The sequence below is a fragment of the Lathyrus oleraceus genome, chromosome 2 (genome assembly GCF_024323335.1).
Source record: "Lathyrus oleraceus cultivar Zhongwan6 chromosome 2, CAAS_Psat_ZW6_1.0, whole genome shotgun sequence".
NCBI lineage: Eukaryota > Viridiplantae > Streptophyta > Magnoliopsida > Fabales > Fabaceae > Lathyrus > Lathyrus oleraceus.
The window spans coordinates 414,889,341-414,908,742 of record NC_066580.1 but is presented as its reverse complement, the minus strand read 5'-3'; positions in this window follow the sequence as shown (position 1 = coordinate 414,908,742).

Sequence of the window (19,402 nt, the reverse complement as noted above, 5' to 3'; positions counted from 1 at the left end):
TATCAACATCGAATATTGAATGAGGATAACCACAAAGAGTAACCATCATCGGTTAGGATGAACAACAAGGTTAACTCTGCAAAAGGGAGAAATTAGGGTTTACAACTACCGAATACGGGGTAGAAAACCAAAACTCTGGCTGGGGATAAAATTGCTAGCAACCGGCAATTATCCACCAAAAAGCACAGACTCCGTTGGGAATAAAACCACAACAGCACAAAATCCACCATTAATCAGAACGAACCACAAAGGTTACCTCTGCTAGGGGAAAAGAGATAGGACTTACAACTACCGAATACGGGGTAGTAGCCAACAACTCTGATGAGGATAAAAAGATAGGGTTTACATCCACCGAATACTGGGTAGAAAACCAACAACTCCACGTGGGGAAAGAAAGAATCACAAATCCGCACGGGAAACAAAATAGGGTTTATAACAAACCACCCACTCTTGCTGAGGAATAAAAGGTATATAACCATAAATTCCGCCAAGAAGAGGGAACGTAGGACTTACAACTACCGGTTACTGGGTAGAGGCCCAAAAAGATTCCGCTGGGGATAAAAAGAATTATTGTCGGTTACTGGGCAATTCATTCATTTATTCCACATGGAAGCACAAGAAACAGTTGACAAATAGCCAATTCAGGATCAAACTGAAAAGACAGACTGAATCAAGACTCATCCTATGAGGATATAACTCAATAGGAAAATCCATCCCAATATATGTGTTGGGAGGAAACGGAAGAAACCGGCATCCACGAGGATGTATCTCAGTGGGGAACTGCAGGAGGAAAGACAGACACTTTCTGCTTATGGGGCTGACTCTATATGGAGAGATTTAAACACCCGACATCTGCTTGGGAAGATCTATTAGAGAGATCTATATCACCCATAGCAGGGAACAACAAGCAAAAGATATATGGCGAAAATGCAACATGAATATCTAAATGTTTATGAATATGCATGAATATGCGTGATTTATGTTTGATGAATGCTGACAAAACAGACATATCTAACACAACAGGTCCAGGAATCACACGCCCGGTACTACACTTCCAGAGGAAAAATCCAACTGGAAAGCCAATCTGCTGGAGATCCACATGCTGAGAAGCAAAGATCTGCGGGGAGGCAAAAGAGGTCAGAGATATCACAAAATCTCTGAGTGATGGATCACCAATCAACCCAACTGGAGCACAGAAAGTCACAACAAGCAAGAACAGCCACAAAGACAAATTTGTTGGGGAGAAGGAGAAATCCCAAGATCTGCAGGGGTCCTCAGTATCAACTGGGAAGCAAGAGTTCACTGCACAAGCAAGAACTGCTATGAAAGCAACTTCACATAACTCCACTGGGGAACAACCCACAAAGGAAGAACAGATCATCCGCGTAGAATCTACTGCACAAGCAACTCTACTGGGGAGAACACAAGTAGCCACTCCATCGGGGAATACACCCACTGAGGGAGAACAGATCACACCAGTGGATTCTGCGACAAGCCACTCTACTGAGGATCAAAAGCAATCAGGAAATCAACCAAATCTCTAGATGATAGACCACCAATCGACCATACTGGGGAAACAGAGGTTTCAACAAGCGGAAACTGCCATAAAAGCAACTCTGTATAGAATACCAGCTCTGGCGGAGACTCTGAGGGGATACCCACTCTTTTGGGGATTTTGCGTAAACACAGATATAATCCACCAAACCACAAATCTACTGACTGCTCCACTGGGGAATTCACTAAAGAATCCACTGGGGATATAGAGGAGAGTTGGGGAATCAACCACTAAATGCTGACTCTTCTGAGGAGAACACCCACAACTGCTGAGGAGGAACACAATCACTACCCTGCTGAAGGGATAAGCGCATTGATGGGGAGATATAGCAACAATGCAGTATATCATATCAACAACCCTGGCGACAGTGCTGAGGAAGGAAGCAACAACTCCTCTGGCGACTGCACTGGGGAGAAACTACTGCTGGAGAAGAAAATGAAGCCTTCAACAAGCACTCTGCTTAGGGAACAACCCCAACAACAACTCTACTTGGGGAACAACCCCAACAACAAAGCAGGACGAAGAGGATACAACCAAGCCAGGAATATGAACAAATGTCTTACCTGTTAGAAATCATGCCACCCTTGGGAGAGCACTGAGAAATTCTTGAGTATCCTTTCATCATTGTGAATATTCACTTTGTTTAAAACAACAATTTTGAAAAATTTTATTGGTTTAAAACAATGACATTTTATCAATTAAAACATGCAAAACATTTGTTGAATTGAAACAAATAAGAGTGCAAATAATTGGATAAAAGCTCAAATTGATTTGATGGAATGGTAGCCTGCAAATGGCAAGACTCCATAGATCTGTACAAATTTGAAATCAGTGATATATATTGGAAGAGGGCTACATTAAACATAATGATCCTTTCTCTACCAATTTGAATCTCGATGTATTCGAAGCTTCAGTTGACGACGAATCGAGAATCTCTGACGAACAGACAGCTGCGGGACAGAAAGTCTTATCAGGATGCAGTTACTTGCCAAATCCCTAATTTTTGCCTAGATTGCCCCAGGGTGAGGTACTCAATCTAGCGGGATGCAAATATACTTTTTTCTCAAGTCTCTAACTTTTGCCTGGATCACCCTTGCGGGTTCTCCACCGAGACGCTCATTTTTGCCTAAGCCGCCCTTTCGGGTTTTCAACTTAGCGAGCTATTCTGTTTTTCTTTTGCATACTTTTTTTTTTAGGCAAAGTATTTCTTGACTGCATCTGAATTCACAGGACGAGTGAAATCCTCCCCATCCATTGTTGTAAGCATCAAAGCACCGCCTGAAAAGGCTCTCTTAACAACACATGGACCCTCGTAGTTTGGAGTCCACTTGCCCCTGGAATCGGGCGCGAAAGACAAGACTTTCTTGAGCACGAGGTCACCTTCTCGGAACACACGAGGCTTGACCTTCCTATCGAATGCTTTCTTCATTCTCTGCTGATATAACTGACCATGGCACATGGCAGTTAATCGCTTCTCTTCAATCAAATTCAGTTGGTCGTAACGACTCTGAATCCATTCAGCATCAGTCCACTAGGGATTTGAGGGTATACTTTTTTTCTTTTTTCTTTTGAATTTTTTTTTTTGATTTTTGATTCTTTCTTTTTTAACCCTCTTTTTTTTTATTGCATTTGCAATGCCCCAGTTTGACTGATTTGCTGATTCTCATGATACAGCTGAATGAGCTTCTTTTCGTGCTCAAGAAGACGGGTAATCTCATCAGGAATCCCCTTCAACATCATCTTCCTCTGCCTCAAATACAAGGAATTCAAGATTGGGAGATGGCGTTGGATCATTATGTTCAATGGGTTTTAGAATCAACCTGCATAATGATTTTGGTTAATGAAAAACTTCAGAATTTAAACAAGCAAATCATTATGCAGATGAAAAAGATTGCTTTTATTCTTGTTTTTATGGGTTTTTTGTGATCACTGATTTCGTGCAAAAGCAAAAAGTGAAAACAAATGGAAAAACAAATGTTTAACAATGCATTAATTGAATGAAATATCATTGTATAAATGCTGCCAACAATGTCATCACTTCTCCTTTTGGCATGGGAGAAGGGTTTTGAACAAAGTGAACAATTACTCTGATCTATGGATGACTGTAGGAACATCTACAGCGACCCAATTATGGCAGACACCACCAGGTATGATGAAGTTGTTCAGATCTTCTGCATCCTCTTCCAAGATAGCAGCAGCTTCCTCAGATTGATCAGCATGGATGAATCCTCCACTCTTGAACAGACCTAGCTCGTTGAATGCCCCAGAAGAATAGCCAATGCCAGCCCGGGATTTGTTGTCTTCAAGCTCAATCATCTTTCCTAAACCAGCAACTGCACCACATTCGATGGCCAGTTTCGCATCTCGGTAGGAAGAAAATGAAGGAGACTTCTTCTCAATCGGCTCAGCAATAGACAAAGCTTGGAAAGGCGTTCCAACTTCGTCCTCAGCATCAATGTATGAGAAAGAAGACAAGTGGCTAACCAGGAATAAATCCGTCAACAGCACTCAGTCTGGCAAATTCTCCCTTGAGTTCGCAATTCTCTTGCTCAAAATGATCCATCACTCTGGCAGAGATAACCCAGTGTAGTACCGGCGAGTCAGTGCATCTTCAAAATAAATGAAGAGCACGGGGATCAGACCACAGGACCAAAGGCTGAGAACAACGCCCGCTTATGCAAATGATGCATGAAGTGTTTTTGCATATGCTTTATTTTTATTTCAAAGAAACTCGAGGGTTTCATTTGCAAACTTTGAAATATTAAGCATTTTATAGCGTATGGAAATATTCCCTTGAATAATTCTTTGTTTTTTCCATATCTGAAAATTTTTGCAAAGAAATCCCTTAAGTTCTTTTAAAAAAATTTCTCATTTTTTGATGATATGGATGTAGATGAATGCATGAATGTATGAATGCAGCAATCACACTCAAGGATCAAGCAAATCACACCAGACAAAGGTCGTGGGAAAGCTCATAGTATCCCTAATATCAATCATCCATTTTGGTGGATTATGGTTTTCACCTTATCAACACCCAAGTTCCATTGATATTAACGGTACATGAACCGGCTCGAACATCCTTAATATCAATCATCCGTTTTGGTGGATTTAGGTTTACACCTTATCAACACCCAGGTACCATTGATATTAAGGTTGTCTGAACGACTCAACCATGAATCACGGGTTTGCTGAGAGTCACGAGCATGGAGTCTCGGTTAAGAACCACCCAAAGGAGTGTACTAGGGTTTAAACCTGCCAGACATATTCTATCAGAGGTTCCCATAATCATCGTCCCATCTTTCGAATATTATCGGAGGAACGAATACTCGTATTCCAAAAATATTCTCAAGAGAGACTCTTATGAGTGTAGTATCGCGTAACAATCGCATCAGAACTGACATCTGAACGACCTCCGCACTACGTCCTAAAAATAGGCCAAGATGGGCTTGGTAAACTAAGGTCCTTGGCTTCTAAGGCACATGATTGAAAGAATAATCCCTAACCACAAATAACTTGTGTGACATTATTAATCCAACATGACCTCCACCAAGTGAATGGACTCGCAAGTCAACTGGCTAAGGAATACTCCACACCAGTCAACAAGACTATGCCATTCTCCTATCCTAAGGTGCACTCGAATTTGAAAATAGAACTCATCTCACAGAGATCACCAAAGCAAACAGCAATTGTATATCAAGCAATTCAAACATTACAATCAATACAGTTATCCCAAATTGTACAAAAATATGTCAAATAACAGATAACAATATATCACACAACAAGGGTGAAAAGTAGGCAATACCACCAAGGATTTGTTCCCCAGCAGAGTCGCCACTTTTCTGTAGCGGTGTATTCGTCACTTTATGATTTATTGATTAAACCAAAAGCAAAGCATACAAGGAATCGAGTCGCCACCGCACTTTTATTTATCCTAAGGAATGGCTAAAAAGCGAACAAAAGCCTAAGAAGTTTTACACATAGAAAACTAATGAAAAGATCAGAGAATCTGGGTAAGGGGTAAATTACGCAACGGGAAGGTGTTAGGCACCCAAAACGTCCTAGGTACTCCTAGGGAGCCCTTTTCACACTTGTTGAATGAAATGTTATTTGTTATGAAAATATTATTGTGCAAACATGACTGAAGGGATGAGAAAAGAATATACAATTTTTATTGTTTTTGTGTTTGAACGGATGAACCCGTTGCCTACGTACCTTCCATGAAAGGTAAGGATCAAAACTCCGTAGTTCGGCTAAAAGATTTCCAAAAATTAATGAATTCATTTTAAAACAAGAGCACTAAGGCTTTTCATTATCAACGGGAGAAAACTCAACCAAGACCAACAATCCACCATGCGAGGATAGCTTCAACATACTAGTGAGGGGTTAACCCTATATAAGTATGGAAGACTTACAATCAACTCAACTAAGGATAAGGTAAGATTTACATCAACCACTATGATAATTGAAACCTATGGCTAATGTGCGAAAAACTTAACAAGAATGGACAAAGCCATCAAAACAATTGAATGGGTGAAGTTAATTGATTATGAGTATCCATAAAATATGGTCAAAGTATGATTAGAATTCAATTCAAAGAAGTGTATAAGAAATGGAGTTTGAAAATCAAGGACTTAAGGTCCAGGTTTCTAATTTGAAAACAGGTGAAAAGTTTGCACAATAATATTTTCAAGTTTGAAAGCAACATGTGTGAAAAGGGGTTTTGGATCAAAGAGGGGTGAATGGATAATGGAGTGTAAAACTTCTCAGAAAGGTTCACCTCTTGAGATCATATGGGAGATGATTCAAGTGTGTCCTTAGGAATAAGCAATGAGCAATAACAAATAAGCAAAACAAATGATACCGGATGCCAATTGTTGGACTTACACCAATCTCACAAACAAAGATGGATACCGGATACCAATCAATGGATTTACACCAGTCTCCTAAAACAAACAGGGATATCAGATGCCAATAAATGAACTTATACTAATCTCCTAAAGCAAAACAAAACATGGATATCAGATGCCAATAAATGGACTTATTCCAATCTCCTAAAACAAAACAAAACATGGATGTCAGATGCCAATCTATCTGGGCTTACTCTAATCTCCAACAGATGGTCATGGGAAAACAAATGCCAACAACATGGACTTACAATTGAATCCTCACATACAACAAACAAACAAAAGCACTAAGCAAAGAGGACAAAAGTGGCCAATGAAATGGTCTTACACTCAATCCCTTCCAAATCATAGGAACAATGGCCAATGAATGGACTTACAGTTGATTCCTCAATGGACAAACAAAGATGTGTCACAAAGATATGAAATGATGGTCATGCAATAATGAACAATTAATGATGATAAATACACAAAGGCAAACAAGCAAACACGTACAGATGAACCAATAAGCAATCAATGATTCAGTTAGCACACTCTATATACAAGCAATTAGGCTCAAGCAAGGGTTAGACTTTAAAGTCAACTGGAATGGGGTAATTGGTGCTCTTAACCTTAACATTGAGAGTTAATGTGAAGCAGATGAAAAGGAAATGAGGGGTGTGCCTCATAGCTCTTATCCCTGGCCTGGGAGAGCTTTGAATATTAGAAGGTGTGGGAGTTCAGAAAGTTGGAACTCTCTCCACAAGTGAATGACTCTATAGATCTTGGGTTAAGATCCACTATGCATCAACATGTAATGTGAGCAAAGGGATGACACACTGAATAGTAGGAGATGGACTACACATCTCTTTTATCTACCAATTGCCTTATCAAAGGACTTTTCCTGCTTGGGACAAAGAGTAAACAATCACAAGCATTGCCTCTTAAGGAGGACTTCAGACAGGTGCTTGGCCAAGTAACAGGCCAGGTCTTCCAGACTACATGAAGAAGAGATGTTATACCTAATTGGTTAAGCAACCAATCAAAAGCAAGTTCAAAATGAACTTAAGCAACTAATATACCTGAAAACAATCCAACTCAATCAATATACAATTCAAAAAGTCAAACAGATAATCGACCAGTCAACAGACAATACTCAATCAAACAAGCAAGGCTACAATGTGCAAGGCACAAGCTCAACTCAAATGAGCTAAAAGCATCCTACAAAACAAGTCATGGTTAGTCAATATCAATCAAATAAACCAACTCAAGAAATGTGAATTAATCTCCTTATGGCCATGTACTTCTTAACCTGAAAACAAACTCAAACATGAAAAGCAAACCACTAGGACAAGGCCTAGGGTCAAAGAAGGAGAAATAATCCAAAACAGAACATGAAAATTGACAAGAATCAAGATTAATCAAATTAGAACATCATCCAAAAGGTCTCATGTCAATAGCATCAACCAATTTCATTTCACAAACCAATCATGTCAAGGTATGCAAGTTGTAAGCACATTGGAGCAACAGAATGAACAAAGGCATATTAATTCCAAAATGGCTCAACAAATCTCAAGAAAAATCATGCCTAAACAGAACATATCAAAGGATCAACACACCAAAAATCATGGCATTTGGACAAGTATAAGCATGGCAATCAAATTCATCAAGTCATGGTAAGCACAAACAAGCTCAAATAGGACCACAAATGGTACATCAACTTAAAGCAATCCTAAAACAGAAATGACAAGTGATAAATGTCTCAAACCAAAGCCACAATAAACTTCAAAGTGTCTAGAATTAATGTGCAAAATTTCAAGTTCATATGATAAAGCATAAGCATTTCACAATCATTAAAGTTCAACACTCATCAAAAGTCCACAAATGGTCAACCAGCAAAGAAAATCTCAAACAAATCAGAAATGAATCCAAAAATTCCACAAATATTCATGATCAATCCTAACATGTATATCAAGTGTCATACAAAAAATAAAATCATTTGGCATTTATTTGGCATGGTAAAGAAAATCAACAAATCAAGAAAGCAAAGGTGTGACTCACATTGTCACACCTACATTAAACAGATCATATCTCAACAACCAAAAGTGAAAAAAATGCAAACTCAACACCAAAATGTCAATTAGGATGTCTAGTTTACGCATGTCAATTTTCAGATTCATTGGATCAACCATCATCATTTCACAAAGAAAATGGCAAGCAAGGTACAAGATAGCATATGCATGAACAAACCCTAGGCAAATTAAAATTCCACCCGAGCACAAATTCTGGAAAAATACTCATAAAATAGTAAACATCATTAGGAACAAAGTGCAAAAAATCTCATGTCATTTGGATGATTATTTATGGAGTTATGATTTTTGGAAGTGAAGAGTAAAATAAAAATCACATGAATGAAGCATATGAACATGGATAGCCTAAATGAACTAAAATGCAACAAGCCAATTTGGAAATGTCTCAGGCTGGTATCGAACCGTGTGGACATTTGAAATTGGCGCGTTTCATCATGAAACACACCATTTCATTAATCACATGTGGCAAAGGCAAGCGTTCACAGCCAATCAATGTGCCAAGCAGACACCACGTGGACCAGTGCATGAAGATAAACATAGAAACACATGCAAACCAGCGCTAAACAAGATCAAACCAGTTCTGGAAATGCAAAACCCTAACATTCATCATGTTCATACGTGTTCATCATCCTCAAGAACAATCATGCACAAAAATTCACAATGAGCATACCAATAGACTCGTCTTCCAACATACATCACAGATCAAGGATTAATTTAACCTAATTCTACACATGTTCAAGGAATCGAGCAAAGGAAGTTTCATGTGTCAAACTTAGATCCAGCATAACTATCTCATTTCTCCATGGAATTTAATGAAACAAAGCTCAGCATAACCACCAATAGAAGATCTACAACATGCATACAACTATTTCACGAATTGAGGAACTCGAATTCTAACCTCAATGAAGATGCAGCAGTGGAATCGTGCAATTCAGGTCCTGGAAAGCTGAAACAGATGTTCTCCAATGATGAGATAGATGAATGGATGAGGAAGAATAGCTCAATCGTGCTTGCTTTGTCCAGAAACTTCAACTGCCATGGATGTGCATAAACTTCAACAGCTTCGATTCTTGATGAATTCTTCAGGATCTTGCTTCAATCTACTTCCACAATGCTTATGGATGATGAACAAATCAAGAACAAAGCAAAAGATATCAAGAAAATTGAAGAAAAGTGAGAGAGAAAATTGTGAAGTTTTGATCTAGATCTGAATTCTGGTGTTGTTAATCCCCAATTCTGTTATGCTTTGCCTTTTATATGGTGTACTAATCAAGCTTGTTAATCACAATTAGCCAAAATGCCAAGGATTAGTGAAATTGAAGTGTTTATGCAAAATGGCCAAAGCACCCCTCATGCATGCATGCAATGCTACAGTGCACGAATTAGCTTGGAAATGCACCTAAAACCTGTTTGGAAGCAAATGCAATTGGTTGGAAGTGAAAGCAATGCACAATTTTCAAATTGGAAATTTCCCTCCAAAATTCAAATGAAATTCAAATGAAAATGTCAATATTTTTGTGATGGAAATGCATGGTATGTGATGCATATTTTGGATAGTAGAGATCAAGAGAGAAATGTTCCAAAAAGAACCACTTCAATTGGCCTTATGGTTCAAAAGTTATGCAAGCTTGAAGTTCAAATTCACTTGACAATGATTGATCCATATCTTTTCAACCATAAATGAGAAATTCATGTTCTTGGACTTTTTGGAAAGGTGAGAGCAATATCTTCAACTTTCATGTTGGACAAAATTTCATTTGAAGCTTGCTTGATGATATAAACTTGAGGAGAAGACCTTTCCATTTTTGGCAGTTTCAAATTACAGGTCACTTACTACTTTTGGAAACTTTTCATCTGACCTCAAATTCTTCATTGTTGATGTTTGAAATGTCAAATGAGACTTGTATGGACATGAATGGGGTCTCTCTAACCATCTCCCACCTTCAAATCCATGATTGAATGCATAGTTGACTTGTGTTGACTTTTCTAGGGTTTTAGTTGACCTGACTATGCTCTGATGAAATCCAAGCCTCTACCACTTGAGATTTTGATTCAAAATGATGTCATGGTTCATATGAACTCTTGTCAATGATTATGGTGCCCAAATTCTCAAGAATGGCCACCATTTATTGCTCATTGAGATGCATTTGACTGTCTTGACCTAGAATTTCTTCATTTGCAAGCAACAAGGTTAGATGACAATATTTTTGTACTTTTGGTTAGTAAACAAATGAAAAGCAATGATATACAAATGCAAAACATGCTTGGTGATTGTAAGACCCCAATTTTGTCCCTAAGATCCCTCATGGCATCATATCATACCATACCATTGCCTCAAGGATCTTTGTGCACCTTTGCTTCCCTCCTAGTGGGTGGGTTATCTTGTGAGTGTCGTTCTTGATCACCAAGCATGTTTTGCATTTGTATATCATTGCTTTTCATCTGTCTATTGACCAAAGGTAAAAAAATATTGTCATCTAACCATGTTACTTGCAGATGAAGCCAATTAGGTCAAATTAGTCAAAGTCAGTCATTGAGATAGATGGTGGCCATTCTTGAAGAATTTGGGCACCATGATCAATCATCAATAGTTCATATGAGTTGTGACATCATTTTGAATCAAGATATCAAGTGGTAGGGGCTTGGAATTCATCAGAACATGGTTCAGTCAACCAAAACCCTAGCAAAGTCAACTGAAGTCAACCTTGGTCAACTATGCATTTAATCAGTGATTTGATGATGGGAATTGGTTTGAGAGGTCTCATTCATGTCCATATAAGCCTCATATAACATGTCAAACATCCACAGTGAAGAATTTGAAGTCAAACAAGAAATTTCCAAAAATAGAAAGTTGACCTGTAATTGGAATTTGCCAAAAATAGAAAGTTCTTCTCCTCAACATTACATCATCATACAAGCTTCAAATGAATATTTGTCCAACATGAAAGTTGAAGATCTTGTTCTCCCATTTCCAAAAAGTCCAAGAACACTCATTTCTCATGTGTGGTTGGCAAGTTATGATCAAATCATTCTCAAAAAATTTTGAACTTCAAAGTGGCATATCTTCCAAACCATTTGGCCAAATTGAGTGAGGGTTTTTGCTACAAGTCATATTTGATGTGCTCTATCCAAATCTTTCATCACAATTCACCAGAAATCAACCAATCAAAATGGCCTTTTTCAAAGTACATGAATTAAAAAAGAGGAGGTGAAAAAGTGAACTTTCAATTTAACCACTTCCAATACATTTTACCAATTGAAAATGTTCAGAAATGACATTTTGGATATGCTTAAAGCCCATTTTCGCAGTTGTATCACATGGACATGCAACTTGAGTGAAATCCACAAATTAACCAAAAACACTTCATTTTGAGCTAAATGCAATTAACACTTCCTTAACCAAACTTAGCTTCACTAAACAGAATATATATTGCACATTTTCTACTGTAGAAGCCCTAGCCACACTTCACCAAACCAGATCAAAAAAATCTCATTCTCTCTCAAACACTCAATTCTTCATTTGGAACTTTTTCTGAAAATTGTCAAGGGAACTCGTGCCCTGTTGGTTGCTTCATCACCTACCAACATTCTTGGAGCATTTGTGAGCATCATTTTCCAACTGTAAGCAAAGGAAGGTCACTGTTGCATTGAAGCTTCTCACATGGCAGATTTTGATTGGAGCTGTTTCAAAGGTTGTTGAGCTAAAACCCTTCATTCATTCATCATCTAGAACTTGAAGAAGCATCTGTTTCTACACAACACAACCAAACAACCTCATTTCATCACTGCCCTCCAAATCAAGTAAGATTTCGAATCTCTTCATTTTTAAAATCATGTAGTGCTTCTTGTAGATCTTACCATGCTGATTACCATGAAACTTAAATCATGAAAAACCATTGATTATTGAGTGAGCAACATGGTTTTAAAGTTTGATATTCAAATATGTTTGTGCTTAGTTCTTCTTTGTTAGCTCGAGTCAATGAAAATTATGGTTGGATTTGTGATGAGCATGTTGAGATGTTTCGAATGTTATGCTTGTTGCCAAAAACTGGAACCAAAAGTTCATCCCGATTGTTGATGATGATGAATAGTGCGCTAAACCCTAAAATTCATGAACCCAGAATTTGTTTGAACGTGTTTGGCTGTTTTGGATGTTTTTGTCTGCATGAGAACACTGTTGCATTGCCATGAGCCCATTTGCTGCGTGCCACCTCACTAAGTGAAACGCAGCGTTTCACTTAGTGAGTCCAAATATTACCAAAATGCCATTTCCGGTTTTAAATTCAATTAAATCATTTTCTTTCTCAATTTTTATTTCATTTTGCATGCCAAACTTAGAAAAATCATAAGTCCTTCAATTTTTATCCAATTTTGATGGGATTTTTTGTGAATTAATCCTCATGACCTATAGTTTTTTATGATGATTTTTCCAGATTTTTTGCATGTATGGATTTTAAAATGTGCTAGGGTTTGCTCATGTTGTCCATTTTATGTATGTTTTGCCAAATTGCTTGTGAAATGATGATACTTAATCCAATGAGGCTGAAATTTTTTGTGCTTAAACTAGACATGTTCATGGTGATTTTGGTGTAGAGTTTGTGAATTTATAATTTCTGGTTGTGGAGTTATGAATTTTTGAATAGGGGTGTGAAAATTTGTGTCACACCATTCATGTCCAACTTCATGATTTTATTTACCATGCTTATTGAACTCAATTTGGTCTGGATTTTTGCATGAACATACTTATGGATGTTTAGAATACATGTGAATTTTCCTGGAATTATTGATGGCATTTCCTATTTGTTTGGAATTTTCTCCCCTGTTTGGTCATTTGTTGACTTTTTGTGACACATGTTTTTATTTGATTTGTGAAATTCTAATGCTTTATTGGATGGACTTGAAATTTGAATGTGATTTGTAGACATCTTAAAGTTTGTCATGGTTTTAGTCCCATTCATTTCTCATATGTTGTCACTGTTTTATGATTTATTGAAGTTGGTGCATGTTTTGATGCTTTGTATGAGTATGCTTGAACTTGCTTTGACTTTCTGATTTTCATTGACCTACTTCCTTTGATCCAAATGAGCTGAAATTTGGTATGCTTATCATGTTATGGATGATGTTTGAGCATGCTTTATTTGAGAATTTTTGAGATGTTTGTGATTGGATTTGAGTTGAATCATTCTGTTGACTTCTTTGAGGTTCTATATGACATGTTTTGACCTAATTTGTTTGTGAAATGATAATGATGAATGATATGAACATGAAACCACTTGGGTTTGTTTCTTAATTGTTTGAACTTGATTTGGGATAGATTTCACTTGCTGTTTTGAATTTCTTATCTCTTTTTGACCCTAGGCTTGTCCTAGTGGTCTTGTTGCTCATGTTTGAGTTCATTTTTTCAGGTTAAGAAGCAAATGCCTTAAGGAAATTTATGCAAGTTGAATGAGTTTGATTGTTTATCATGAACTAACTTGTTTGTTTTGTAGGTTGCCTAGCTCACTTGTTATGAGCTTGTTGCTTTGCACATATGCTTGACTGTATTGTCTGTTGGCTTATGCTGTTTTGTTTTAACTTTGTGTCTGGTATACTAATTGTGCTTGACTGATTTCAGGTACTTTAGTTGCTATTAGTTCCTTGTGAACTTTGCTTTACTTTGCTTGATAAGCAATTTGCATTAAGGTATAATTTCCTTACTCCATGTAGTCTGGAAGACCTGGCCTGTTACTTGGCCAGGCAACTGTCTGAAGTCCTCCTTAAGAGGCAATGTTTGTGCTTGTTTACTTTTGTCCCAAGCAGGAAAAGTCCTTTAAATAAGGCAATTGGTAGAATCCAAGAGATATGTAACCTATCTCCTACTATTTTGTGTGTCACTCACCTTGCTCACACTACTTGTGTTGATGCATAGTGAGTAAAAAACCCAAGATCTATCGAGTCTAACTTGTGGAGAGAGTTCCATCTTTCTGAACTCCCACACCTTCTGATATTCAAAGCTCTCCCTGACCAGGGATAAGAGCATGAGGCACACCCCTCATATCCTTTCATCTGCTTCACCTTGGCTCTCAATGTCAAGGTTAAGAGCACCAGTAACCCTATTCCAGTTGGCTTCAATGCCTACCCTTTGTATGAGCCTCATTGTTTGGTTGTAGAGTGTGCTGAATGACTTTGGTTGATTGATTGCTTACTTCATATGCACATGTCTGCTTGCATGCTTTGTGCATTTATCATCATTAATTGCTCATTAGTGCATGATCATTTCATTTGTCTTTGTGACATATCTTTGTTGTTTGCCCATTGAGGACAATTGTAAGACCATTCATTGGCCATTGTTCCTATGATATGGAAGTGAGTATAAGACCATTTCATTGGCCACTCATCTTCTCTTTGCTTGATGCATTTGTTTGTTGTATGTGAGGATACAATTGTAAGTCCGTGTAATTTGACATTTGTTTTCCTATGATCATATGTTGGAGGTTAGAGTAAGCCCAGATAGATTGGCATCTGACATCCAAGTGTTTGCTTTATTGATTGGAGATTGGTATAAGCCCAGATAGATTGGCATCCGGTATCCACTTTTTATTTCTTTGTTGAGGAGATTGGTATAAGTCCATGGAGTGGCCTCTGATATCCAGTTCTGTTTTAGGAGATTGGTATAAGTCCAGTAATTGGCATCCGGTATCCGCTTTTGGTTGACTTTCTTCCTTTGCTTTGTTTGTTTGTTATTGCCCATTGTCTATTCCAAAGGACACACTTGAATCATTTTCTATATGATTTCAAGAGGTGAACCTTCTAGGAAGTTTTACACTCCATCTTCATCCATTCATCCATTTTGTCCTAAACCTTTTCACACATTACTTTTAAAACTTGAGATAAATATTGTGCAAACATCTTCATGCTTTTAAATTAAAACCTGGACCCCAAGTCCTTGACTTTTTCAAACTCCATTTCATAATACTTCTTTTGAATCAATCCTAATCATACTTTGACCCTCCTTTTGTGAATAATCATAATCAATTAACTTCACCCATTCAAGTGTTTTGTGGCTTTGTCCATTCTTGTTAAGTTTTCATACATTAGCCATAGGTTTGATTTATCCTAGTTGGTTGATGTTAATCTCGCCTATTTGTCCTTAGTTGATTGAATTGTAAGTCTTCCTTGCTTATTATAGGGTTAACCCCTCACTAGCAAGTTGAAGCTTTTCTCACATGGTGGACTTGTTGTTTGTATAAGGTTGAGTTTTCTCCCGTGGATAACGTAAGACCTTAAGGCTTGTGTTTAAAATTGAATCCACTAACTTTTGGAAATCTTTTAGCCGAACTACGGCGTTTTGATCCTTACCTTTGATGGAAGGTACGTAGGCAACGGGTTCATCCGTTCGAACACAAAAATAATAAAAATTGTATATTCTTTTCTCATCATCCCAATCATGTTTGCACAATAAATATTTCATAACAAATAACAATTTTTATACAACAAGTGTGAAAAGGGCTCCCTAGGAGCACCTAGGACGTGATGGGTGCCTAACACCTTCCCATTGCGTAATTTACCCCTTACCCAGACTCTCTGATCTTTTAATTAGTTTTCTACGCGTAAAACTTCTTAGGCTTTTGTTCGCTTTTTAGCCAGTCCTTTGGATAAATAAAAGTGCGGTGGCGACTCGAATTCATTGTATGCTTTGCTTATGGTTTAATCAATAAATCATATAGCGACGAATACACCGCTACAGTGATCAAGAAACCACTCTCAAAAGATGACCCACCCACAGGGAAGCAGGCAAGGTGCACAATGATCCTTGAGGCAATGATATGATATGATATGATGCCATGACGGATCTTAGGGACAAAATTGGGGTCTTACAGATGCCCCTATTTAAGGTCATTCTAGTCGGAGAAGTGAAGTTTAGAAATCTTCATCTCGACGCGGTAGAATGGGCTTAAATAACAGTAATGAGACAAATTTTGGTCCCTAAGAGACCTCATGATGCAAATGTATGCATGTAAAAGACACCAACTCTGTGAGGATATGGTTCACACAGAAGAAAAGACAATCCATCGGAGTAATACACTCACTAGGAATGGAGACTCTAACTAGACTCTCACGGGGACTCTTATTGGGGATAGAAAGAAAAAGAATGCGTGAGCAGGACACGACTCTGAATTAGGGGGAACAAAACTGACACAGCGTGAACAAAACACGACTGGACTAGAGACCTCACTGGGGAGTGAAGGACTCAAACTGGGGAAAGAAGAATTCCAAAGGACAACACATCCACTAGAAAGACACAAGCTGACTCAAACTATCCACAAAGGATACTTCGGATAAAAATCCGGACTCGGACTAGGAAAAGATTCACAAAGAACCTCCCTGCCGGGGAAAATTGCATATATTGGGGAAAACGCCAATACAGCAAAGGGTAAAAATCACCACAAGAAAACTCCACTGGAGAGGTGTCTAACAAAGAGACTCTCCTGGAGAAGCAACAAAGAAATGAGGTATTACCGGTATAAGGGCAACAAACTCAGGAAGAATGAATATCTAAGACCGGTATAAGGGTGAGAGATATCAATCAACCAAACATCTGAGAAAGACCTGAAAAAGGTACATTGACTCAGGAAAATCTGACTCCACAGGGGACCAAGGTCATAATAGGGAGCAGAAAGGAGGGAACACCAGGGATACCAGTTACTGGGTATATAATAGGTGACCGACCGAAGCGTGAATTGGTATATATGCCAAGACACTCATCATCCGAAAGGAGGGCTTAAAAAAGCAAATCGACTTACAGGATGGACATTCGAATCCACAACGGGAAAACGAATCTTACTCAACTGGGAACAACCCAAAGAGCGCATGAGATATAATATCCATTACCGTCAGAACGTGGATAGAATACTCGCATGAGATATATTATCTATTACCGTCAGAACATAGACAATACACTTGCATGGAAGGAAACACCAGGGATACCGGGGTATATAATAGGTGACCTACCGAAAACTTGAATTGGTATATATGCCAAAACACTCATCATCCAAAACACAAACTTGTTAAAGGATGGATATTCGATTCTACAAAGAATACGAATCTTACTCTACTGGGGAAAATCAACAAAGGACTCCAACCAAAGAGCGCATGAGACATATTATTCATTACCGTCAGAACGTGAATAATATACTCGAAAGGAAGAGACACCAGAGATACCGGTTAGGGCATATAATAGGTGACCAACCAAAAAGAGAGACAATCGATACCAAGCATACGGGTAAACGAAAGACAACTCACAGGGGATAAATTGCAAGCATCCGACAATTATCCGAAACAAAGAATATTCGAGTTCGAAAGAGGAACAACGAATCTTACTCGACTGGGGAAACACAACAGGATTCGACTGAGGAGTGCATGAGATATATTATCCATTACCGTCAGAACGTGGATAACATACTCGCATGGAAGATTATCCACAACCGGTTACTGGGTTAACAAAGGATAAATCAACCGAAAAGAAAGGCATCGGGATACCAAACTAGGTATATAAAGATGACCAATCAAAGGGAGCAATAATCATTACCAAGCAAACGGGTAACTGAAAGGTGATCTGCTGGGGATGAATTGCATAAACAACAATTATCCGCAAGGACTTACTGGCGACTTCAACCGGGATAACATTGCAAGCACACGGTAATGATCCAGAAAACTGTTGGGGATACAATTGCTAGAAAAAGGCAATTGTCCACAAGAATATCAACATCGAATATTGAATGAGGATAACCACAAAGAGTAACCATCATCGGTTAGGATGAACAACAAGGTTAACTCTGCAAAAGGGAGAAATTAGGGTTTACAACTACCGAATACGGGGTAGAAAACCAAAACTCTGGCTGGGGATAAAATTGCTAGCAACCGGCAATTATCCACCAAAAAGCACAGACTCCGTTGGGAATAAAACCACAACAGCACAAAATCCACCATTAATCAGAACGAACCACAAAGGTTACCTCTGCTAGGGGAAAAGAGATAGGACTTACAACTACCGAATACGGGGTAGTAGCCAACAACTCTGATGAGGATAAAAAGATAGGGTTTACATCCACCGAATACTGGGTAGAAAACCAACAACTCCACGTGGGGAAAGAAAGAATCACAAATCCGCACGGGAAACAAAATAGGGTTTATAACAAACCACCCACTCTTGCTGAGGAATAAAAGGTATATAACCATAAATTCCGCCAAGAAGAGGGAACGTAGGACTTACAACCACCGGTTACTGGGTAGAGGCCCAAAAAGATTCCGCTGGGGATAAAAAGAATTATTGTCGGTTACTGGGCAATTCATTCATTTATTCCACAGGGAAGCATAAGAAACAGTTGACAAATAGCCAATTCAGGATCAAACTGAAAAGACAGACTGAATCAAGACTCATCCTATGAGGATATAACTCAATAGGAAAATCCATCCCAATATATGTGTTGGGAGGAAACAGAAGAAACCGTCATCCACGAGGATGTATCTCAGTGGGGAACTGCAGGAGGAAAGACAGACACTTTCTGCTTATGGGGCTGACTCTATATGGAGAGATTTAAACACCCGACATCTGCTTGGGAAGATCTATATCACCCATAGCAGGGAACAACAAGCAAAAGATATATGGCGAAAATGCAACATGAATATCTAAATGTTTATGAATATGCATGAATATGCGTGATTTATGTTTGATGAATGCTGACAAAACAGACATATCTAACACAACAGGTCCAGGAATCACACGCCCGGTACTACACTTCCAGAGGAAAAATCCAACTGGAAAGCCAATCTGCTGGAGATCCACATGCTGAGAAGCAAAGATCTGCGGGGAGGCAAAAGAGGTCAGAGATATCACA